The sequence below is a fragment of the Crinia signifera genome, chromosome 2 (genome assembly GCF_055691185.1).
Source record: "Crinia signifera chromosome 2, ASM5569118v1, whole genome shotgun sequence".
Lineage (NCBI taxonomy): Eukaryota > Metazoa > Chordata > Amphibia > Anura > Myobatrachidae > Crinia > Crinia signifera.
The window spans coordinates 267396239-267422422 of record NC_139218.1 but is presented as its reverse complement, the minus strand read 5'-3'; the positions used below and the strand labels follow the sequence as shown (position 1 = coordinate 267422422).

The window sequence follows — 26184 nt, the reverse complement described above, 5'->3', positions numbered from 1 at the left end:
GACAAATAAACATACCACTTAAAATAGTTAATAACTAACAAAGACCATATGTCTACTTTATGTTGCCATCATTATTGCAACCTCCTTTTCATTTTTTTGGACACTAGGAGGCTTCAAATATGAATAGCAAATTCTCAAATTTTCAAGAAAATTTCAAACTCTGATTTTTTTAGGGACCAGGTCAGTTATGATGTGACTTTGAGAGACTTGTATGTGAGACACCCCCATAAATGATGCCATTTCAAAAACTGCACCCCTCACAGTATTCAAAACAGCATTTTGGAAGTTTGTTAACCCTTTAGGTGTTTCACAGGAATTAAAACAAAGTGTAGGTGAAATTTCAAAATTTCATTTTTTTTGCAGATTTGCAATTTTAATACATTTTTCTAAGGAACACAGTAGATTTTACTAGAGAAATGTGACTAAAAATTGATTCCCCCAATTCTTTGGTTTTCATAAATATCCTATATGTGGCCCTAGTGTGCACGGTGACCAAACCACAGGCTTCATAATAGAAGGAGCACCTACTTGATTTTGGAGCCTCCTTTTTATGAGATAATTTTTTAGGCACAATGTAGGTTTCTAGGCACCATAAGATGCTAAAAGTTAGGTACCCCCCCACAAGTGACCCCATTTTGCAAACTACACCCTTCAGGGAATTCATCTAGGGGTATAGTGTACATTTCAAACCCCCAGGGGTTTCACCAATTGTGGTACAACTGGGCAGTGAAAATGAAAAAAAATTAATTTTTCATTTTCACAGCTCAGTTGTATCAAAATTGGTGAAACCCCGGGGGGTTTGAAATGTACACTATACCCCTTGATGAATTCCCTGAAGGGTGTAGTTTGCAAAATGGGGTCACTTGTGGGGGGGTTCCACTGTATGGGTGTTTCGGGGGTCATTCAACCAGAATCTGTGCTGCAAAATCCAAAAATCACTCCTTCCCTTCTGAGTCCTGCCATGCACCCAACTGGTATTTTTGGTCACACATGAGGCATTGCCGTACTCGGGAGAAATTGGGGCACAGATTTTGGGGTGCTTTGTCTCCTTCATTCCTTGTGAAAATGAAAAATTTTGAGCCAGATCTGCATTTTTGTGTAAAAAAATGTAATTTTTTACAGAAAAATGCAGTTCTGGCTCAAAATTTTTTATTTTCACAAGGAATGAAGGAGACAAAGCACCCCAAAATCTGTGCCCAAATTTCTCCCGAGTACGGCAATGCCTCACGTGTGACCAAAAAATACCAGTTGGGTGCATGGCAGGACTCAGAAGGGAAGGAGTGATTTTTGGTGGTGGAATGAATGGTGGGTGCTATGTCGCATTAGCAAGACCCCCGAAGCACCAATACAGTGGAACCCCCCCACAAGTGACCCCATTTTAGTCACCAGCTTTGGGAGGGGGGCTGGCGCTGCGGCTGGCGGGGGGGTGGGAGGGGTGCTGGCGCTGCGGCAGCCGGGTGGGTGGGAGGGAGGGGGGCTGCCGGGTGGGAGGGGGGGGGCTGGCGATCGGTGCTAATCGGTGCGGTATATACACACACACACATATATATATATATATATATATGTGTGTATATATATATATATATATATATACATATATATACACACACATATATATATATATATATATGTGTGTGTGTATATATATATATATATATTTTTTCAGTGCATATATTTCTTAAATTTTTCTGCAGCTTGATGCTGCTGCTGCTGCTGCTGCGGGGGGGAGGGGGGAGGAGGGCAGCGCTGCGTGCGCTCCAGACGCTCCGGGGGAGCCGGGGGAGCTGCTGCTGCTGCCGGGTGAGTGCCCGGCGGGTGCGAGGGGGGGGCTGCACATCGGTGGTGATCGGTGCTGTACTTGACAGCACCGATCACCACCGATCCCTGTGTTACCGAGCGGCTTAGCCGCCGGTAACACAGGAAACGCTGTGAATGGCTGTTCAGATTTGAACAGCCAATCACAGCGATCGCCGACCGGGGGGGCACCCCTGCCCCCCCTGGGCGGCGAGGGGGGATGTCTGCTGTCAGGGACAGCAGACATCACCTAACTGTCACTGCGTCTCTAGACGCAGTGACAGTTAGAAGTCATGACGTATATATACGTCATGTGTCGGGAAGTACTTCCCGACCATGACGTATATATACGTCAAATGTCGTGAAGGGGTTAAGAGCAACTTTACAACATAATTTCAGGTTAATTGTTACAATTTCTCTGACCTGCTTCTTCCCCTTAGTGAAGCCAAGGGAAATGTATGCTGAAACAGATTCTTCTTGGACTCCTCTCTCTCTAAAGTATAGCACCAGACAAAAAATTATCATCCATCATTTTAAAATGGCCTCTGAGATAGCTCTCAGCAGAAGTATTACAGTCAAATATTTATATTATACTATAGTATGTAGTAGTAAAATATTTTCAAACCAATTACCATAATGACTTAGTACCATACAATAAGTGGATTAATAGCAGGTGTTGTGATTTCATTAATGAGTTATAATTACTTGATGGAGTTCACCCAGAGGATTCTTTCTATTTAAGTACAGACAAGAGAGACAGAAACGCCCCCTCCTAGTTCTATCGCTCGATGCCGAAAAGGCTTTTGATAGACTGAACTGGGATTATCTGCGAGCCACCCTTCGGAAGTTCGGAATAGGGGGGAGAATGTTTCACTCCATTCTAGCCCTATACTCCCTCCCATCAGCAAGAGTACTGGCAAACGGCAGTTCCTCTTCATCCTTTGATATAACTAACGGCACATGCCAGGGATGCCCACTCTCCCCGCTAATATTTGCCTTGGCGATTGAACCCCTGGCAGAGGCTATCCGCTCCCAAGTACTTATACAGGGACCAGTTATAGGGGATATATCCCACAAGATTAGTCTGTTCGCAGACGACGTCTTACTCTGTCTGGAGGAGCCAACCTCTTCTTTACTTCACTTGCACAAAACACTAGAGGCCTATTCTAAGGTATCTTACTATAAGCTAAATACCACAAAAACAGAGGCCTTCCCAATAGATATATCGGAGGAAGTGCTCACACGATTAAAGAATGACTATAGATATGCGTGGAAAACTAAGTCCATCAAGTATTTAGGCATTAACTTAGCTAGAGAATGCGACATCTTGGAGATTAACTATCTCCCCCTCCTACAAGCCTTTGAAGCCCTTACCAAAGAGTGGATGATGCAAGAAACCTCCTGGGTAGGCCGCATAGCGGCAGTAAAGATGGTACTACTTCCCAAACTGCTTTATATTTTCCGTACCATCCCTCGCCCCTTCCCTACATCTATAGCTAATAAGTACAGCAAAGCCCTATCCACCTATATCTGGAAAGGTGCCAAACCAAAAATAGCAAAAACCACTCTGGCCCTTCCCAGGGATGCGGGAGGAGTTGGATGCCCAGACCTCGCCAGATACCACACTGCATGTCTCCTGAGCCAGGCTAGAGATTGGTTCATTGAGACCCCAACTAAGCCCTGGGTGGTGATAGAACAGGCTCTGGTGCACCCCCTCCTCCTCTCGGATCTACTAAGACTCCCAGCCATATCCCCCCTCCCTCCTATGATACAACCAAAAGCAGCGCAGACGACCATATCAGCCTGGCATAAACTAGCCGCTCAGGAAGGAACTGTTAGACTCCCTGACCTCTCAATTCAAGCTTGGGACGGGCTAGGATTAAAAACAGTCCAAGACTTCATAGAGGAGTGAAATATAAGGTCGTTCTCTCAACTACAGCAGACTTATCTTGTCCCCAGGCAGGAATTTTACAAGTTTCTACAGATCAGACACTGGCTTAACGCTAACCTACCTAAACCTCCCTATAGGATGGGCATCCCGAGCTGTCTGAAGTCATTTTTTGAATCTACCAGTCCAAGAGGAGGTATCTCAAAATGGTATAATTATATGTCAGTCCCAAGCACAAATAGGAGGTTCCCCTCTCAAATCCAGTGGGAGAGAGACCTCCCAGACACATTTACGGAGGAGGTCTGGAGACGGATATTCCAGTCATGCTTTAAAATATCCAAATGTGTCAACCACGCAGAAATGTATTATAAACTAATGCACAGGGCATACCTCACACCGGCCCGTTTACATAAATTCTGGCCCTCCGTGTCCCCGTCATGCTGGAGGAATTGTGGAGGGAGAGGGAATATCCTACACATATTCTGGGAATGCCCAGCCCTGAAGTCACTTTGGAGAGATGTATTCCTGCTTACCACCAGTGTGCTCAGGCAGGACATCCCTAGGAACCCACTGACCGCTCTGTACCACATCCCCCCGGAGACGTTTCAACCGGAAGACTCATACCTATTGGGCCACATAATGATAGCAACCAAAGCCGCAATTGCCCAACTTTGGAAGTCGGCGGAGACACCATCCCTTCAAATGATCATTAATAAGATCCATAGACATTTCCTTTTTGAAACAGCGGGAGCACTGAACCCCCCCAGAGCGAACCCTACACATCTCAGGTGGCGCAGATGGGCGGAGTACAGAGAGAACATGGGCCTCCCGATGGGCCATAGCCCAACAGTCGACATCTCAGTTCTCCACTCCCCAGCCCCGGCTGACTAACAGTTTCCCCTTTTAGATGGGCTTTCCCTGGGATGTCCTTCCTGTTCTCGTCAAACACCTCTACACCATCACTTCCATAATGCTGCTCCAGAATAAGACATAAGCAACCCTGTATCTGTTTATGAAATATGCGAATGGAACAGTCTACTATGTACTTGTACCTCCCCTAAATATGCTTCCCCTTTCCCCCCTCCCCCTCTTTCCTCCCCCCCCCCTCCACCCTTAAAAAATTGTAAATTGTATTTTATGTAGTTTTGTCTATGAATAACCCCTGTCTTCTATTTGAAAAATTCAATAAAACTTAATTTAAAAAAAAAAAAGTACAGACAAGAGAAATGTGGAAGAAAACAGGCAGAGGGATAACTTAATTACATACATAGGCGTGCGCAGCACATTTTATTAGGGGGTGCACCTTATAGAGGTGTGTCTAACACCACCTATTGGGCATGTGAAATACCGCCAATCAGGCATGTCTAGCATCATCTATTGGCACTCGCTACAACATAAAGCGTCTCTCAGCCACACGATAATCTCATGAATATTCTAGTTTTTTACTCTGTGTAACAGCACATGCAAATAAAGTCAAAAAAATATATGAATGACACAGGTATGTAGTGATATGACAATGGTCTAGTACAATTAACAATGCAAAACACACATAACTGATTGATGGGCGATTCGGTACTTGTTTCCTATCTGGGCGCCCAGTACGTTATTTGCGTTCCTATGTATTCTCCGTACTGAAATCGGATCGCATCGCATCGGATGCCACATATGCATACACACGATATTGAACGATGCGATGCGATCCGATCCGATTTTGTTCCCGCTTCTATGGTTGGCCCATAGAATGGCCCATCTGCTTTCTACAGTGTTTATTTACCCTCGAAAGCCCTCCCCTTGTCACATCTGCACAGAAACAATGAAAATAAAGTGTTTTTATATGTACATAGTAATCCTGCCCCCTTCAGTTTCTGCACAGTTACACATGACATCATCATTATCAGTGTCATGACAGCTGCCCCAAGCCGGCCCCCTGTCACATCTAATCTTTGTGGGTTTGTTGGTGATAAGAGAGGTTGATATTGTGAGAGCTGCTGATTTTTGAGAGATAATTGACGATTTATTTGAATTTGGAGTGAGTTTCATTCCCCAGACTTCCTTTGGTGATTCCAGTATCCATCTGAATTATATTGGTGAGTTACATTGGTGAATTATATGTGTAATAATAGTGGTTAAAATATATTACAGATAAAGTAGTGATGGTGGATTTTTCATTTTATTTTATTAGTGCTTTGGACTGAGTTTCATTCCCCAGACTTCCTTTGCTGATTCTAGTATCCATCTGAATTATATTGGTGAGTTATATTGGTGAATTATATGGGTCTTAATAGTAGTTAAAATATATTACAGATCAAGTAGTGATGGTGGATTTTTCATTTTATTTTATTAGTGCTTGCTTCAGAGATGGCATCTGCCCCTAATTTGTTCTCACTACCTACATCGGAGGAGGATGCGATTAGGTTTTTCCAACGCAATAGTCTGATCCCTTCCGTCATGACATGTGAAAATGGGCATAACATGAAATTGTCAGTGAAAGAGATGAAGTGGCGCTGCCACGTTAAAGTGTGCCGCAAAAAAGTGAGTGTCCGGGCCACCTGCTGTTTCCTAGGAAGCCGCATGCCACTTGTAATTATGGCACGATTTATTTATTCCTGGACCAAAGAGCTCACTTCAATCCAATATTGTGCGGAAGAACTTACTATGTCCAAGAAAACTGCTGTACTGTATAACCGCACTATGCGAGAGGCCTGCACTTGTGACCTCCTGTCGCAGCCACAGCGCAGAATTGGCGGTCCAGGAAGGATCGTGGAAGTCGACGAATCCTTATTTGTGAAGCGAAAATATAATGTCGGCAGGATTCTCCCACAGCAGTGGGTTTTTGGGGGCATTTGCCGTGAGACAGGCCAGTGTTTCCTGTGTATGGTGGAGCGGAGGGATGCTGCCACATTGGTGGCCGCCATTATTGAAAATATTGAACCAGGGACTGAAATATACAGTGACTGCTGGAGGGGATATACAACCCATGAACTCACACAAGCTGGTTACTTTCATGCCCAAGTTAACCATAGATTTAATTTTGTTGACCCAACTACAGGTGTGCATACACAAAATGTCGAACGCATGTGGGGTGCGTGTAAGTGGCACAACAAACGCCACAGAGGAACAGCACGCCACATGCTCAAATCATACCTCCAGGAGTTTATTTGGAGACAGACATTAGCCAGGGATAATCTTTTCCAAAGGGCACTTTATGCATTAACCCTCCTCCCTAAGGATGAATAAACCATTAATTGTTTTGTATGCATTTAAAGTTATATCTTAATCACATAATATAAAAAAAACATTGTTAAAGCAGGTAATCTTTACTGTCTCAGATGGATGATATCATTGATACGGTATGATATGCTTGATTACAATCTTTTCCTCCACCCCTTTCCACCCCCCCCTCCTTCCCACTGCCCTTCACTTCACAATGTGTGCTGAGTGCAGTTAAATAATTTGCCTCATCTTGCGCAGTCACGCTGCGCTTGCCACACTTCTGCAAAACATGTTTAGTGTGTGGGCTAAAGGGGGGGTTGAATATGGTGTTGGATTGTGGATGGGGGGTTTTGGTTGTGGTTGGGGGGAGCAGTGTAGGCTGGGGTATGGGGTGTGCTGGGGTATAGAGCACATTACAAAAGCAGTGTAATATCAAATTGAGTGTGGTCGCATCTTATGCCAAAATCTTATGGCTTAAGATGCGATGACACACGATTTCATATAGTTTCCCATAGGTTTCATATGTTAAGTCGTCTCAGTCAATACATATAACTATGAAATCGCGTCGCGTCGCGTCGCATCGTCTGTATAGAGGCGACGCGATTTCACGCCCTCTTGTCAATCACATTGTACAGGCGCCAAAACGTACATGAAACCAGGAAATCACACAACACACTGGCCGACAGAATCGCTGGCTGGCTCCCTGGCTGACTGACAATAAAGTAAGTACTTGAAAGTGTAATCCAGCACATAGCTGCACGTTTTGGGAGATATGGGGGTGGGGGGATGGGGGTGGGGGAGGCATGCACAGGGTGGGGGGCATGTTTATGTGGCTGTGGGGAGAGGAGGTTGTGTTTGTTGGGGGCTGAGGTGCATGACTTAAGGCCAACATAGGCCAAGGTCTACATGGGTTTAGGTCTACAGGCATTCGGTTCCCAAGAGGGTTGCATTGTATATTGAGCCGACATGTGCCAACAGGCAGTATTTCATGCCCTACCATGCACTAGGACGTTATTGTAAAAGAAAATAGTGTGTGCAGTTCAACTTCAACTGTCGCCATGTTGACTGTGTCAACTTTTTCACAAAAACACAGTGAAAAACTCCTGTTGACCTAATGCCTGTTGACGTAAACCCATGTCAACCTTGGCCTATGTTGGCCTTAAGTCATGTCAATATTCAACCCTGTCGACCTTATGGTGTCGACTTAATAAATGTAGATCTAAGTCTGGTATAAGGACCACAAAAGTTGATTGCAATTTTTATTGGACTGATAATGTTAATTTCCCACCACATTACCATCGACACCCCCACTATCCACGTGAACCCGAAGCGTGGCGAGCGCAGCGAGCCCTGCGAGGGGCGGCGGTACGCGTCCTCCGACCTTTTCATGCCCTACTATCCACGTCGGCGTGGAGTTGAGAATATAATAGTGTGGCGAGCGCAGCGAGCCACCGAGCCCGAAGCGTGGCGAGCGCAGCGAGCCCCGCGAGGGGACGCGGATACCTTCACAGTTAAGCGCGTCCCTTCGCGGGCTTCACAGGTGTCCAGGTCGCCACGGACACCTGTGAAGCCCGCGAAGGGACGCGCTTAACTGTGAAGGTATCCGCGTCCCCTCGCGGGGCTCGCTGCGCTCGCCACGCTTCGGGCTCGGTGGCTCGCTGCGCTCGCCACACTATTATATTCTCAACTCCACGCCGACGTGGATAGTAGGGCATGAAAAGGTCGGAGGACGCGTACCGCCGCCCCTCGCGGGGCTCGCTGCGCTCGCCACGCTTCGGGTATGCGTGGATAGTGGGGGTGAATTCCTATCTCATTGAATTATGATTAATGATGTGTTTTTTATTTTTTGGGGGAATTGAAGTTGCTGTTATCGGAGATTTGCGAAGATTTTCCACTGAAAATCTACATTTCGTGTTTGACCCCTAATAAGGTAAGTCTTCCTTAAATTGTGCTTCTAATAAATTTGTAAATGTAACCCAAATGCATTTTTTTCACAGTGTACCACCCCCACTATCCACGTGAACCCGAAGCGTGGCGAGCGCAGCGAGCCCCGCGAGGGGCGGCGGTACGCGTCCTCCGACCTTTTCATGCCCTACTATCCACGTCGGCGTGGAGTTGAGAATATAATAGTGTGGCGAGCGCAGCGAGCCACCGAGCCCGAAGCGTGGCGAGCGCAGCGAGCCCCGCGAGGGGACGCGGATACCTTCACAGTTAAGCGCGTCCCTTCGCGGGCTTCACAGGTGTCCAGGTCGCCACGGACACCTGTGAAGCCCGCGAAGGGACGCGCTTAACTGTGAAGGTATCCGCGTCCCCTCGCGGGGCTCGCTGCGCTCGCCACGCTTCGGGCTCGGTGGCTCGCTGCGCTCGCCACACTATTATATTCTCAACTCCACGCCGACGTGGATAGTAGGGCATGAAAAGGTCGGAGGACGCGTACCGCTGCGCTCGCCACGCTTTGGGTACGCGTGGATAGTGGGGTGGCGTTAACAATTGTGGGGGCCATTTCTGAGTTCACAGTGACTATTTAACAGTGCATTTCATGATTACATAAAGCAATGTTTTTGTTTTCTTTGCATTTTTTTAGACATGCCACGCACATACAGCAACAAGTTCTGGTCTGGATTCCTTGCAATCTTCAAGGAGAACAGCTGCCTTTGGAATGTGGAAAATCCTAACTATCAGAACCAGGGAATGCGGAATAGGGCATACAATAAATTAGTGGATTATAGCAAAACTAAAAACAGTGCTGCAGACTGTAAATGGGTTCGGCGTAAGCTGACAAATATGAGGACTGTGCTAGTGAAGGAGCACAAAAAAGTTTTGGAGTCACAGCGTTCAGAAGACGAGACTGTTCCCCGTTACAAGCCAACATTGTGGTATTACGAGGAAATGAAGTTTGTCGTGGAACAGACACCAGGGAGAACACCAGAGGAAAGTTGTAATGAGGATGCCTCTCACTGCAGTGATTCTGAGAGTGCAGAATTAGTAAGTGTTTCATATGCCATTTATTGTATGAGACCAACTGTAAATTTGTATTTTTATGTAATTATGTTTTTTTTTTTTTTTTTTTCACTAGCAATTTTCCCCTGAGCCACAGGAAGAAGCTGGTGAATTAGCAGAAGCAGCGCCTCCTCCTCCGCGTGAGGCTTCTAGAAGAACTGCTGCTTCTTCAAGGAGGCGAAGGAGTAGAGAAAGCTCCCAGCCGACCAGCTCTCTTTCTAGTGGGCAACAGTGTGGCTGTATATATGCGGAGGAAGCCCGGAAAAATCCTCCAGATTCTTTCCAACGTTTTGGAAATTACGTCATCGATGAGATGCGGAATATGGATCCACACCAGTTCCGCATTTTCAAGCGTCTACTGCATGTTAGTCTGATCCGCGCATCAGACAAGACTTTGGTTGATGCGTGTGATATCATTCCACATGCTAGTACCCCAAGTCAATTGCCCCCACCACCCCAATACCCACATCCACATCCTATGTACTATGCGCCGGTTAATCCTCCGCCTCCCCCTTCTTTTTATGCGGCGGGACCCCATATCCCATCTACCTCTGCCACTGACTCCTCGACATTATCTGGGGTTGTGTATACATCTTTGGTGAGTACACAATCACCTTCCCCAGATGATGCGCGTTTCTCTTAAATTCTCCCCAATTTGGCATTTTAATATTTTTCCTAAATTATTATACAGCAATGCTGTTGTTGTTCTACCTGTGTTTGTTCCATGGACATTCTTTATTTCCTCTGTTGTACCACAATTTTGGCTTATTCGGGACACAGTCCCAAACTTCTGAACGTTGTGAATCCCTACTTTTTGTGCTCCTTCACGAAGCACTGTTCCTCATATTTGTTCATTACGCTGAACCCATGTGCAGTTTGCGGCACTGTTTGTATGTTTGTACAGGTATGCCCGATTCCAAGTTCTCTGGTTCCGGCTGTCTCTTCCCAAAAGGCAGCTGTTCTCTTGTTATTTTGCAAGGAATCCAGGCCAGGGCCTGAAATGGTTCATTAAAAAAAAAAAAATAATATTCAAATAAAATCATTTGAATGAAATGAATGTGTCGTCTCATTATTTTATTATAATTGTATTGTAAAACCATTAATAAAATGGTTAATTTTATTAATGGGTACCAAAGTGTCTTCCCTACAAAATGTAGTCGGATCGTATCGGATCGGACGGCATCGTACAGCATTGTGTACCGCATGCGATGCGATCCGATTTAAAATGAAATCGGATCGGATCGGATCGTATCGTATGCCATCGTGCATCATCGAAGACCAAATCCGATGCGATGCGATCCGATTTCATTACGGTGCCGTACGTAGAAAAGCTGGGCGCCCAGATAGGAAACAAGTACCGGCGATTCTTTTAATGGAATACAGTTCTAAAAATCAAAATGCTTTGGTAAAAAGTATTGCTGGTATTGATAGCGGCAGGGAGGTGTTAATAAAGGGGGCACAGCATTAGGGGGTGCCTGTGCACCCCTAACACTCAATGTGCACACACCTATGATTACATATATAATATATATATTTAGAAAGACAGAATAGGACCAGTGATGTAATCTGTAGGCCTGCAAGGGATAAGGTCAATGGGTCACCAGCAAATTGTTAGACAGTCATTAGGTCGACATGCCTTTAGGTCGACATGTGTCTAGGTAGACATGCAGGAATGTCGACATGAGTCTAGGTGGAAATGGGTTAGGTCGAAAGGGCCATTAGGTCAATGGGGTCATTAGGTGGACATGGGTTAAGTCAACAGTCAAAAGGTCGACATGGGGTTTTTCACTGTTTTTTGAGCCGACATGTGCCGACAGTCGGTATTTCATGCCCTACCATCCACTAGAGTGTGGTGGGAAAATAAAATAGTGTGACAAGCGTAACGAGCTACCGTGCCCAAAGCATGGCGAGCACAGCAAATGTCGACATTCTGGTAAAAAAAAAAACAGTGAAAAACTCCATGTAGACCATATAGGCAGTGATTGGCTAGAATAAAAAAAAAAACAGTGAAAAACTCCATGTAGACCATATAGGCAGTGATTGGCTAGCAATATATTCCTGAGCACTATATCTCCCCCCGTGTGTACGGGGCTTAAGGTCAGGTTTCCTCTGTAGCTGCTGTAAATGTTGCCAGGTCATTGTTTGGCCCAACAGCACAGATGATGTACTGGGGTGGTGATGGCTCTATCACTTGCCTCACTGTGCTTTCTTATAAAAATGCTTTTCGGCTGATGGGATACTTATTCTTAATACAAGATATCTCATTGCTGTAGTCATGGGCCCCCATGTGTAAGAGCTACCACTAAATCCGCCCACCAATAAACCAGCACTGGCTTTGGTTTTTCAAAACAAGAATGGTATTTTTATTGAAATTTCAATAAAAAATATCAATTTGACCCTTCAGAGTCTGTTAAGCCCCGGAGAACCATTTAGATGATGAAATTAGAAGTACTATTTAGCTGATAGGGAAATAACAACATTTTTATGTATGTTTTTCTTCCAAACTAATACTCTTCTTATTAATACAAATACCCTATCAGGTTGATTTTTGCAATTTCGTGTACTTGTGTGTTGATTTATGGTGAAGGGAGGGAACGGATTCAGTATTAAAGACCGGCGGTCGGGATCCCGGCGTTCAGAATCCCGACGCTGGAATCCCGACCGCCGAAATCCCGACAAGGGATTTCGGCGCGCTCGTTGCGCTCGCCACGCAGCGGGCCCGGTGCCTACGGCACACTAATTTATTCTCCCTCCGGGGGTGTCGTGGGAACAGTGCCTGCCACACTAACTGATTAGGCCACAAGGTTTCCCATGGTGGATCCTCTCTACAGAGGAGAAGAGAGTAAAAAGATGGGAGTGGATGAGTGGAAGCACTGCCATCTACAAGATATCCATAGCAGGAACCAGTGTCTCTCATCCATCTCCAACACAGATATGAATCCATTTTGCGACTTGTGACATAAATGTTTATTATATATTTAGCACTGTCACGTGTTAGGGGTGACTCTGGTCTGGAGCTGAAGTGTAGCAGAAGCTTGGTTCCTTAATGAACTTAGACTGCATAGACCAGTGGTAGCCAACCCTAGCCCTCGAGAGCTACCAACAGTTCACATTTTCCAGACAACCTAGCTGCTGCACAGCTGCACTCATTAATCAATGACACATTTTAAAAGATCCACAGATGGAGCTAATTAGCTCACTTGTGATTCTGTGAGGAGACCTGCAAAACATGCACTGTTGGTAGCTCTCGAGGACTAGGGTTGGCTACCCCAGGCATAGACAGTAACATAAGTCTGTAGAGGAACCCCACACAGGATAAAATGGAGTGTCTGAAGGATAGGATGAGCCAATAAGTGGTAAGTGAGATTAGGCTAAGGCTTGTTAGGGCATTGAAGAGGACTGTTGAATGAAGTCACTGCAGGCAGGGGCTGGCTGGCAACTTTTAGCCTAGGGGGCAAGTCCTAGGCTACTGGGACTGGCACATACCCCCCCCAACTTTCTGGAAGACGAAATGCTTGTGCATGCTGGAGGCGCGCTGAAAAATTAGGCGTGACGCCTATCATAAGGGAGCTTGACCTGTACCATAATTGTATTGTGTACCTGCAGATTGCACATTGTGATGCCAATTACACATTATGCCGCTCACCTTGATGCCCATTACACCCCATACTGTGATGGCAATTACCCAATGCTCCCCAAACCGTAATGCCCATTACGCCCTATACCATGATGCCCATTACACCGCAAAATGTGATATCCACAGTGCCAGATTTGCCCCCACAGTGCCAGATATTCTGCCACAGTGCCAGATATGCATCCACAGTGCCAGAAACACATATGCCCCACAGTGCCAGAATTTCCCATCAGCAACTCACCATTGTTACTGTCTCTCCATCTGCTGCTGCAGGGCGGGGGAGAGTGCAGTACATGCACCTCCTACCCCACACCCCAGTTTGGTGAGGCTACTACCGACAGCCCTCCTGCTGTGGCTGCGGCTTCCAGAACACGACTGCAGCTACAGGAAAATCCCCTGCACTGAGGACATGTCCTTAGTGCAGGAGGCCGGTGGCCATTTTCCTGTAGCCGTGGCCGTGTTCTGGAAGTTAGCGGCCAGCGCAGGAGGGCTGGAGGAAGTGGACAATGCGCAGGATCACCAGGATGGTGATCCAACGCGGCCCACAGCCAGTGACTGGGTAAGCGGCCCCATGGCACCCTGCCCCCCAGCCCAGCCCGCCCCTGACTGCAGGTATGTGGGATTGCTATAAACTGAGAAAGTTTTGGTTCAAGATTATCGCGTTTATTAATAGATAAAAATTAATTAATTTCATACTCCATGGATGCAACAGCTTGTATGGGACTACGTTTGCATAATTGGTTGTTACTATTACAAACATCATAAAGATGATTCCACCCTTCTTATCACTATACTGCCACTGGTGAGGAAATGTGTCCTAATACACTGGACTAAGAAAACTGCTCCACAACTAACCATGGTCAACCAAAAATTGTTGCAAATACTTCACTTCGAAAGAAAATATGCCAGACTGGACTTACAAAATGGAGCAAGGAAATTTTATCACAAATGGACATCATATATCAACATATTAGATGATGACATAAAAGTGCATATAAGTTCTACCTTTGAACATACAATGTCATATTGGTAATATACTTATAGATTAATGGATCTAGAAATTAATGATTAAACTCTTGGTGGTTCTTTCCACTTCACCCTATTTCCCCTCAGTCCCCTTCCCTCTTTTTCACTTCCATATATTGTACCTTGCGTCAGGTCTTATCTTATTTGTCTTTGTCTGGATTGCATCTTGTCTTAGCCCCAAATCTTTTTTTATTTTTTCTCGACAAGCAATCATAATTGCACTATTGCAGTGACGTTTGAATGTTGAATGTATAACATTTGTAATATTGCTTTTACTTTTATGTATCCATGACAAATGTTCCTATATTTGTACTTACTTTGCAAAATAAATCTTTAATTAAAAAATATTTTTAAAAAAAGTATGCTGTGGGTATCCCTATGGTCATCACAGGAGAGTGTCACCGATGATGATAATGACAACAGCAGCAGCAGGTATCTGGATTTACTGCAGATATAGATGTTAGTCTCTCTGGCTGGTGATTTGACAGCTGTAGTGAGGATGATGCAATACTGGAACCAATAGCAGGTAGACTGAACAGCAGGTGTAGAAGGCAAACTGAAAACCAAGTATACTGGTAGAGGATGCAATGTCCCAGACTGGACACTAGAGGGAGTCTGATAGCAGACAGAGTGGAATGCTGCAGGTGCTGAATTAACAGAAGTACTGGAGAGCTGTGGAAGCTGCTACTCCTTAGTACATCATTATACGGACTGATTCCTGACTCCAATCTCAGGGTATATATATAGGTGGAGCCTGTAACTGATTGGCTGTTGCAGGATGATGTCAGAATAACCATTCCCGGACTGGCTGATGAATTCCTGGGAGTTAAATCAATATGGCCCCTCCCATGTTGGAGACACAAATAATGTTTGGTGTGCATGTGGAAAGGCCTTGCCTGTAACAGAGAAGGCCCAGTGCTGGGAGTTAGTGAGCAACAAGGCCGCAGGCTGTGTTCAGCAATGCCTGCTGAGAAGATTGTCTCTGAGTAAGTCCGACCAGGCACCTGGAACGGAGTTAAGTATGTCTCAAACCCTGAGTCGTGACAAACACTAAGCACTCCTTTATTGTGTGTGTCACCTGATGAGCATCATTACTATGCCATGTAATACTGGTTTGATCAATAACGGAATAATTTGAAAAAATATCAATAATGGTCTTTAACATTAGCCTTTGCTTTGTCTCTGTCAAACACAAAATATTGGCAGAATTTCGATTTGATCATCAATAATATTTTGGTAATAGTTCATATAGCTATATTCTTGATGTGTTTTTTTTGTAAGTATACACTCACTGTACTTTAGAAGATATATAGTTTTGTAAAAAAAACTTTGCTTCCCTTCTAATAAACCATGTTATAGTTTTATTTGTACAATATAGGCTCTATGGAAAACAATAAAAGAGTCAATGATATTTATTTCATAACAATAAATATATAGGACCCCATTTCATAGCACAGTGGTAGATCATACACCCTACCTGGCAAAAAGAAGACAGATCCCTCATCTACAAATTAACAGTCTCTAGGGCTAAGATTCCAATAATTAATGAATCAATTAATCAATAATTAATTAATTGTCTATTATATCTAATATTGTTTTTCATATTGTTACTGATATTTCAAACTTACCAGAGTACGTAAGGCTTTGGACACTTTCTTAACTTTGACCAACAGAAAAGGTTGTCTTTATCAATGAAAGTATTATACATGCATACTGAAGAATTCAAAGTTTGTTATATTCAGACATGATAGAAAACCAAAAGTTTAGTCTTGCTTTCTGATCAGCAGTGGTGCCAAGAGGAGGGGGGGACAGGTACTTATTACGCAGGTGTGAGCCCAGATCCACTGACCCCTTCACTCTCTCAAGTAAACCTATACTTAAGGTTAGTGCCATCTTCCCAGTGATAGCTTTAGCTGCACATTGAAAGCAAAGACTCTGCAACTGCCAGAGTATTTGCTCTTTAGTACACATACTGTATGCCATATTCCCAAATATAACTCGAAAGATGGCCTTGACTAAGGTGGAGGGACCCACTTATTGCAAGCAAGGTAGGAAACAGGTGCCCGCCTCAGCATTCCTTCCAACCCCCTGCATTAAATTGACACACCCTGCTATGCTTTCATTGAATACTGGGGGGCAGCATAGATTATGTAATGGTTAGCATTACTGCCTCACAGCACTGAGATAATGGGTTCGATTCCCTATCCAATTTGAAGAAGAAAAACATGGAACTATAACATCTAACAAAACTAGAGCAGTGCATCTGTATCATTAATGCAACTGAAACATTAGTACATTATTTACATGAAAACTCTATTCTAACCCATCTAACTATACAGATTATTTATTAATGTTATTTTACCACAATACTGGTAAAATATACATGAGAAAATGTACATAGTCTATAGATAATAGTGAAACACGGAAGTAGTGTAAATGTCCAAGGATTGTTGAATAGTCAGTAAGGGATAAATACCGTATATCTAAGGTCCATTATAAGTTATTTTATAGCAACAGTGGCATAACTATGCTGCAGCAGACACTGCGGTGGCTTGGGGGAGCCAGCGCCTGTGGGGTCTGCAGGGACAACTGACAGCCCTAGAGATCTCTCTCCCTGCCTGTTAGTATGAGGCTGCCGCTGCTGTCGAAACCTCAGCAGGACAGACATGTACAATGCAGGGCCCAGGGCTCCATGAGGGGGGCAGGCTTAGTGGGATCTGGCCAGGGACGGGGCTTAATGGACTCTGAAGGAGGGGCAGGGACAGCACTGGCTGACTGAATGCAGCACAGCAGCAGGCTACATGAAGCAAACTTCCCCCTCATCCCCTGCCCTTCCAGATTCCTCTCACTGCACTCACTCTTATCAGCTCCTCCCCCAGATAACGAAGAGCTTATGACAGCAACGCTGCTGCTGATTTTGCCTCAAAGAGGGGGCCTTCAGTGGCACTGGCAAGGACAGGAGTGCCTGTACCCCTGCAGCTGCTGTCCATAGTAAGTAAATAGAGAAGACCCCATATTCATATATGTCACTTTGTGTTTGTGTATACTCACATACCAGCATTCTGATGTGTATATATGTGTAAGGGGCATTACGATGTGTGGTGTGTAGTATAAGGGGCATTAGGGTGTGTGGAGTATAGTGTAAGGGGCATATCGGTGTGTGGTGTATAGTGTAGGTGCATTATGGTGTGTGCAGTATAGTGTAAGGGGCATTACGGTGTGGGGAGTATAGTGTAAGGGGCATTACAGTGTGTGGCTTATGTGCAAGGGGAATTAGGGTATGTGGAGTATAGTGTAAGGGGCATTAGGGTGTGTGGTGTATAGTGTAAGGGGCATTACGGTGTGTGGAGTATAGTGTAAGGGGCATTATGGTGTGTAGTGTAAGTGTAAGGCGCATTTCGGTGTGTGGTGTATAGTGTAGGGGCATTAGGTTGTGTGGAGTATAGTGTAAGGGGCATTACAGTGTGTGGCTTATGTGCAAGGGGCATTAGGGTATGTGGAGTATAGTGTAAGGTGCACTAAGGTGTGTGGTGTATAGTGTAAGGGGCATTACGGTGTGTGGTGTATAGTGTAAGGGGCATTACAGTGTGTGGTGTATAGTGTAAGGGGCATTATGGTGTGTGACGTATAATGTAAGGGGCATTATGGTGTGTGGTGTAAAGTATAAGGGGCATTATGGGGAGGAAGGGCACCAGAAACTTTTTTGGCTGGAGGGAGAAAAGTTTATAGTTATGCCACTGTATAGCAATCTAAATAATGTTGTGTTTCAGACAGTAACTTGTACATTAATTTACATTTAAAAATCAATATAACAAATTATGGGCCTGCTTCCAGTCTGACTTTAGCTTCAAAAACGGTTTCGTGATTTTACACATGAGCCTGACCAATACTGCATAGATGCAGTATGGGTCTGCAATGCTTGCTGTATTGCAGCATTACAGTATTAGTAATTGACTGGCTGATGCAGTTTGGGGGTGAAGAGGGGGCGGTGATGGCATTCATTTCTCAAGATGAATTATTGCAGAAAAGGGGCAAGGCCAGAATCTTCTTCCAAGGAGGGCAATTGCACACACAGCTGGCCAATGATGTCACAGATGTTCTGATACTGCATCCTAGGACACAGCTTGGAACAACAATGTATGTAGAAGTCATGATGCATTGTGCTGCATCTCCCTATTAATGTTATTACTGCTGCTTCCATGTTAGCAGCAATGATAACAATTTTAACCTTACCTTAATAATGCCCCATGTTAGTAAATGTGTTTTATCACCTTAAACACATTGATTTGATCAATTTGACCTTTACTAAATTTACCACTAAAAGACAAAACTGACAGAGACATCTGAATAAATGATGTTTCGGGAAAGGTGAATAGTCATTTATTATTATGACATGAGGCTGTGATAAAACACATTAATATAATGCATATATATTCAGCTTCAGCTAGTTGTATGCTCTACATAGTTATTCTATAGAGATTATAATAAGCACTTGGGTACAAACAGCTTTGGTTACTATACAACTGCTTAAATGGAATTAGGCTTCTCCAACATTCTGTGTGATTATAGGTAGGTTGTATCAAGGTCAGATGTATCACGCTTCAAAAAGGGATAAAATGGAGTGTTAAACAACCAGCCAATCCTTACTGCTGAGTTAAAGGCTGGGTTTGAAAATAACAGATATGAGCTGATTGTTTTTTTTTTTTTATTACTCTCCACTTTATTACTTTTGTAAGCTTGATATATCTGACCCATAAGGTGCCCATACATGCTGGATAATTGCATGCACATAATGTGCAGCATATACTTTTTGAACTGAGCAATAGGATGTGCACGGGATCGCACATTGCACCTGCAAATAGCAGCATGTATGGGCACCTTTAGTGTTCAGTTTTGTCTGCATTGTGTTTTGATGTTTCGTTTGTCTTTAACTATGTTTAGTATTTAACCTTGTCAATGTTCTTTTTTTCTTAAAATATGTTTCAATTTATCATTTTCATCTAAGTTCTTTTGAACTAGAATAAAAAAAGTAATCCAATGTTGACAGTCACCACAGACAGGGCTGGATTAAGCCTTCGGGTGGGGGGGGGGGGGGGGGGCTGGGTCACTTCAGACAAGGGGAACCCCTCCCACTTGTCATTAATGGCCGCAAACTGCATGTGATAACATTACACTGTCAAAACACACACACATATATATATATATATATATATATATATATATACATTGCCTCCTGCACTGTTGCTGAGCTGTTGTGTCGTATCGTTGCTTGTCTTGAAAAAGGACTGTGTCTAGTCCGAAACGTCGACCTGCTGTATGCTATAATGGTGATGTATTAAACCATTTATCTTTGCTGAATTATTGGTGTGTGCTCTCTCAGCTGATTTATACAAAGATTAGCCCACAGACTTATATATATAGAGAGAGATATAGATCTATATCTATATATCTCTCTCTCTCTCTCTATATATATATATATATATATATATATATATATATATATATATATATACATATCCACCTATGCCGGCACTCCAAATGGTCAGCTGCTCCGGTGCCACTGTAAGTACGAATAGTGGATCCAAGAAAAGAGCACTCTGGAGACTTTTCATTCAAATCAAACAAACTGTATTGCAGTATATCGGTATTAACGTTTTCAGGACCTCAGTCCCTTCCTCAGATACCTACAGCAATATTGCTGTAGGTATCTGAGGAAGGGACTGAGGTCCTGAAAACGTTAATACCGATATACTGCAATACAGTTTGTTTGATTTGAATGAAAAGTCTTCAGAGTGCTCTTTTCTTGGATCCACTATATATATATATATATATATATATATATATATATAACCACATGAAAAGCCTGTCTTTGTCCCTCCGTAACCTCCTCTGTAGTAGCTCTGACATGCTCAGCGCTGCCTCTGATTTAAATCCCTCCCATGATGAGGCTGCTGCTACTGTCCTCCATGGGCCTGAGAATCATATGATGAGCTCCACCAAGCAGAGCTCAGCACAAGCCGTTCAGCCTCTCACCTGCAAAATTTAATGGGACTTAGTCAACTCCCAGTAATGCACTGCACACTTGTGCAGTCAGTGTGCCTTGGCTTCCAATGCTCAGCACCATTAATCATTGTCACATCAGCAGATTGGTCAAGCTGCAGCACCACCCCACTCCCATTCACAAAACCTTTTTTTTTAAATACATGCCAATCACAGGGGTCCCCTAGATAGAGGGGGGCCCAGGGGTACTGACCCCCTGTGCCCCCCTCAATCTGTCCCTGACCACAGAGTAGATGGGACTAGTGCAACTGTTTTTGTGGTACCCACAATTTCTGTTAGTGCTCCGTAGAAAAGCAGTGAACTGGTGGATTAAATAAAGCATTTTAAGCTTTCCAACCTAGTGGGTAATACCAAGTACAGAAGTAGTATGATGGTTTCAGCAGGAGCTGCCTTTTTCTCCTTGTGAATCTAAAGCAAAGACATTATAACACTATTGCTTGTATTGACAAATCAAATCAAGTGACCAGTGTTCTCCTTCTCGGGATTCATCCATTGTCAGAAAATCCCAGATGCTAATTTTACTTTGCTTGAGGAAAAAACATGGGACAAGCTTTTACATTTTATATGCTGTGAGCTACTGTATTTATTTTACTTTATCATGAGGAAATCACTAAGGCCGCTTTTCTGATTCACTCGCAGAGGCAAATTCCTTCTCAAATGGACAAAACCATGTGCACTGCAGGTGCAGAGAGAATTAGATTTGGGTGGGGATTTACTTTAAAGTGAGATCTATATTGCAGTGTAAAAATAAAGCAGTCAGTATTTTCCCTGCACAGAAACAAAATAACTCACCAAAATCTAATTCTCTCTACACATCAGCCCCCCTTCAGTGCACATGGTTTTGTCCATTTGAGAAGGAATTAGTCTCTGCCAGTGAATCAATGTATTGCTAGCAATATATTGCTGAGCAATATATCTCCCCCCGTGTGTACGGGGCTTAAGAGTCATTCATAGAGTTGTCTCTGGCTTGGCCAGTATTTCACACTCTGTAATATACCTAATAGCAGGAAATGACATGTGCAGCTTGTGTAGAGAGGCTGGACATTGCATACTCTACCTTTCTCCAAAGTGTGAAGAATAAAGACCGGGGCAAGATTGACATGTACTGGGACGGCCACTGTTGGTTCTACTAGCGGATACTCTAGCAGATGGGAGAGTCTTTAATGAGCGCAGCTGTATTAATGGCTTCATCTGTGCAGCAACAGTAGGAAACAGTTGTAGGGAATGTATAAAAGTAACAGTCAGAGTAGCTTCTGTCACTTTTTGTCACAAGGGCAAGGTGTACTGTACCATAGGTCCAAAGCATGTTTGCTTTGTGTTGTGATGTAAGGAAGATTAAATAAAGTGGAGATTCTTGCTAATAAGATAAAATTCTTATTCATAAAACAAAATCATAATCACATAAAGTAGTGAGCTAAGTAATAGTGAGTAACAATCCCACAAATAAGTGCAAAGATAATTAAATTACAGCTTCCTGCTGGCACATCTTCTTCAAGTTCATAAGGCATGAAGAGTGTTAATGCCTGTCCAGGGATGCTGGTAAGTAGAGGTGTATTTGCTTAAAGTGGATTACTATGGTCCCAAAACATATGGCTCCATATGCTGCGCTTACCTGGTAGAACTGTATGGAGGATCTTCTGCCCTGGTCGCAGATCCCACTTTAAGGCATGTAGAGTGCTGCTGGAGTCCTGGAAGGTGCTCGAGAGAGCACTGATGAAGCTTATTCTGCCAATATTCTAGGGATCACAATAAGGGGAAAGTGCTATATTATAGGGCATTTATGAGTACTTCATGCTTCAACCATTTTCTATTCATAGGTTGCAGAACTGGATGGCACTTCACGCTGTTCTAGAATAGATTTCTGCATTTATTTTTATCAATGTAGATTTTTTGGTATTTGTGTTGATACATTTTTTCTTTCACTAGTTAGCAGGTTTTTATGACAGTTTGGTGAATATCAACAGAACATTACAAATATATATATATATATGTATATATATATATATATATATATATATATATATATATATATATATATATATATATATATATATTAACCCCACAATAGTGTTATATGGCGCTCTTCAACTTTAAATTAGGGTTATTCCTGTCTTTCCTTTTACCAATTTATACACAATAAAAAGTTTTTCATTATACATAAAACATTTATTGATGCAAGCATAAAAGATAATAAAACAAACTTTTTGCAGTTATTCTTGTCTTTGGAAATGATATTTCTTGATAAGAGGTGATATCAAGTACCCGATGCGTTTCGTCTCATCAAGAGACTTCATCAGGGGTATGCCAGTAGTATTTTTACAATCTTAGGTTGAATTTCTTATAGACTAGATAGAATAAATGCTATTCACTTTATTGTATTTCTCCCGAAGACTTTTTGGTTAGTTCTTATCTCTGTTCTTAGAGGTTCATTAACATACCCCTGATGAAGTCTCTTGATGAGACGAAACCTATTATCAAGAAATATAATTTCCAAAGACAAGAATAACTGCAAAAAGTTTGTTTTATTATCTTTTATGCTTGTATCAATAAATGTTTTATGTATAATGAAAAACTTTTTATTGTGTATAAATTGGTAAAAGGAAAGACAGGAATAACCCTAATTTAAAGTTGAAGGGCGCCATATGACACTATGGTGGGGTTAGTTTAATGGTGGTGGTCTTGCTAGTAGAAGACCCAGTGTTATAGGCGACCAAAAATTCATATATAGCACAATTCCGGAGATTTTGTTTGGTATATATATATATATATATATATATATATATATATATATATATATATCATATAGTGGAGAAACCGCACACTCAAGTTTTTCTATGAAGCAGGTGCTGGAGCGTACATTTTCATATAGTTATAACCTCTATCCAGACAAGGACAAATGAACCAGCACACCACCATTTGATAAAAATCAAAAAGTTTTTCTTTAGTGGAAAAAAAGGATAACTTGGTCACAGGAATAGCATATTCAAAAGAAGCAATTCATGGATACTCATCGTGATTTTCAGAGGGAGCTGTGGCTGGAAATACGGTCAGCATATCCCTATCCATGAGCCAGATCCGCCCGACAGGCTGTTTCGGAGTGCTACCTCCTTCGTCAAGGGCATACAGCTAACTAGGCTAGCCTGTGTATATGTAGGGGATGGGGTGCCCGCCAAAATTAAACTACATCATACCTCACCTGTGAGACACCTGCAATGCCCAGCCCCCGATCCACGGTTGTCCGTCTCCTAGCCAGGAAATCTCAGCGTGACACGCATCCAGCGTGACACGCACGCGTCATATCCTGCAATGTGCTTCCGCTCCTAACTCAGTTTAGCGGCGTCTCAGGGTTGCCATAGTAACGGTCGAGCTGGACGGAGTTACCGCCCCTCCGACGTCACAGGGCTCCGGGCAAGGCTGCTGCTACAGCAAGTGACAGACGAGTCACGTCGCTACACCGCTGGCTGCTTGCCTGTTCCGGCATTTCCCATTAGCCAATTCCTCTTAATAAATCAAGCTGATTACAGCTACCTGTTTACGTGGCCGCACTATACACAGGACTCAATGGCTGGATTACGAATGTCACTCAGTGGGAGGGGAAACTTATGCTACAGGCATGCAATTGGTGCATTTCTCCGGCGGGCTACAGAATGTAGTATGCCGTCTGACAGGCACCCACACTCCCCCATCCAAATTAGAAAAAAGGATAAAAATGCAAGTGAGCCCTAAGGGCATACAAAAAAGACCAACAAACAAGTGCACTAAGATATAAAACTGACATCGCTGAACTATTATAATCAGGATATGGGTTACCAGTATCAACTTCCCCACAGCTCCCTCTTATAACATAATCTCATTCCAATATAAGTAAAGTGCAAAAAATCATCCCAATAAGGATGATACTAATGAGGAAAGTATTCAAGAAGTAATACAGTCATGAGGGTCATCTGGTTATGAAATTCATAGACACAAAGATAACTATGATGTCAGCAGCCCTCATATCCCCCATCAATTACAAAAAAACATTCATGTTTAGTTCCTCATTTAGACCTGTTGGATAGAGAGAATTCAATTTGTAGATATATTCACTCTCCTTTCTGAGGAGCAATAGATGGCGGTCCCCACCTCTCTTGAGTGGTTTAATAGTGTCCAGTGGCATGAATTTAAAGTCACGTACATTATGGCCTGCCTCGAAAAAATGTCGGGCTACTGGTGGTGTGCTGGCATCCCGAACAGTCAGGGCCTTTTTAATACTGGAACGGTGCATGGCTACTCTCTCCTTCACCATCCTTATTGTTTTGCCGACGTACAATTTTTGACACGGACAAACCAAAACGTATACGACATATTTGCTCTCGCAATTCAGTCTATGCTTGATAGGATATCTGGTACCAGTAATTGGGTGCGTGAAATGCTCTCCCACGATGATATGTGTGCAGTTCACGCAGCCACTGCATCTGAAAGCTCCCATTTTCATAGACAACCAATTTGAGCTGCTGCCAATAGGGCTAATGTCCGCGGTAGTAACTCGGTCCTTAAGGTTGCTACTTCTCTTATATGCGAACATAGGCCTCTCTTTACAGAACTTCCCAATAATCGGATCTGTCTCCAAAATATGCCAATTTTTGTTAATTACCTCCCTTAATTTAGGTGAGGAAATTGAAAAAGTAGTTGGGAAAATTAGACGTTCCTGTGGGTTAGTATCAATAGCCTTGGATAACGTGCTCTCTCTCTCTAGGGTCAAGCATCTGTTAATCGACTCCTCTATTTCACCCTTGTGATACCCTCTTTGTATAAAGTCCAGTCCCATTTTTTGTAAAGCTGGCTTAAGCTCTTCCTTATTCGAGGTAATTCTCACAATTCTGACCATCTGTGAAAATGGTAATCCCCGCTTAAGGGGTTGTGGATGAAAGCTCTCTGCCAATAAGACAGAGTTCTGGTCCGTTGGCTTTTTATAAATGGTAGTTTCAAAATGTCCATTTTTGATAGAAACACACACGTCTAAGAAATTAACTGATATGGGGCTGCTGACAGATGTAAATCTAATGGTTCCTGTGATGCTATTTAGCTGTTCTATAAACCTATCAAGCTGCTGAATACCACCGGTCCACACGAAAAATAAATCATCGATAAATCGAACATAAAGAGAAATAAATCTTGAAAATCGTAAATTATGCAGAATATTGGTTAACTCATAATCATACATAAATAAATTGGCGTACGATGGGGCCATGTTCGACCCCATCGCCGTCCCCTGTAGCTGCAAATAAAAAGAATTTTCAAATAAAAAATAATTTTTGTGCAAAATGAAACTCATGAGCAAAAGAAGGAACTCAATGGGTGGACCTGTATACACTGTACTATTGCAAATCACTCTTTTAATAGCATCCAGGCCTGCCTGATTTTGTATGTTGGTATAAAGACTTGTGATGTCACAGGTTACTAGTATGCAACCTGTGGGGGGAGTACCGTATTCCTTAATACGCTTGAGGAAGTCTGTGGTATCCTTTAATACAGTGGGTACCTCACTGACAATAGTTTGTAAAAAATAATCAGCGTACTGAGAGAGAGT

General features: G+C 43.2%; 1 protein-coding gene across 3 annotated transcripts in view; it reads right to left on the bottom strand.

Moving 5' to 3' along the window:
• The window catches only part of LOC146057392 (gamma-aminobutyric acid receptor subunit gamma-3), a 487036-nt gene that overhangs the window by 305672 nt on the left and 155180 nt on the right, over window positions 1-26184 (bottom strand). The window contains exon 1 of one of the 3 annotated variants that reach the window (XM_083168581.1): window positions 22228-22330. The exons of the other annotated variants lie outside the window; for them this stretch is intronic. The gene's annotated coding sequence lies outside the window, so the exon portion shown is untranslated. Of the gene's footprint in view, window positions 1-22227; window positions 22331-26184 lie in introns of those variants that run through there. 3 annotated transcript variants of the gene reach the window in all.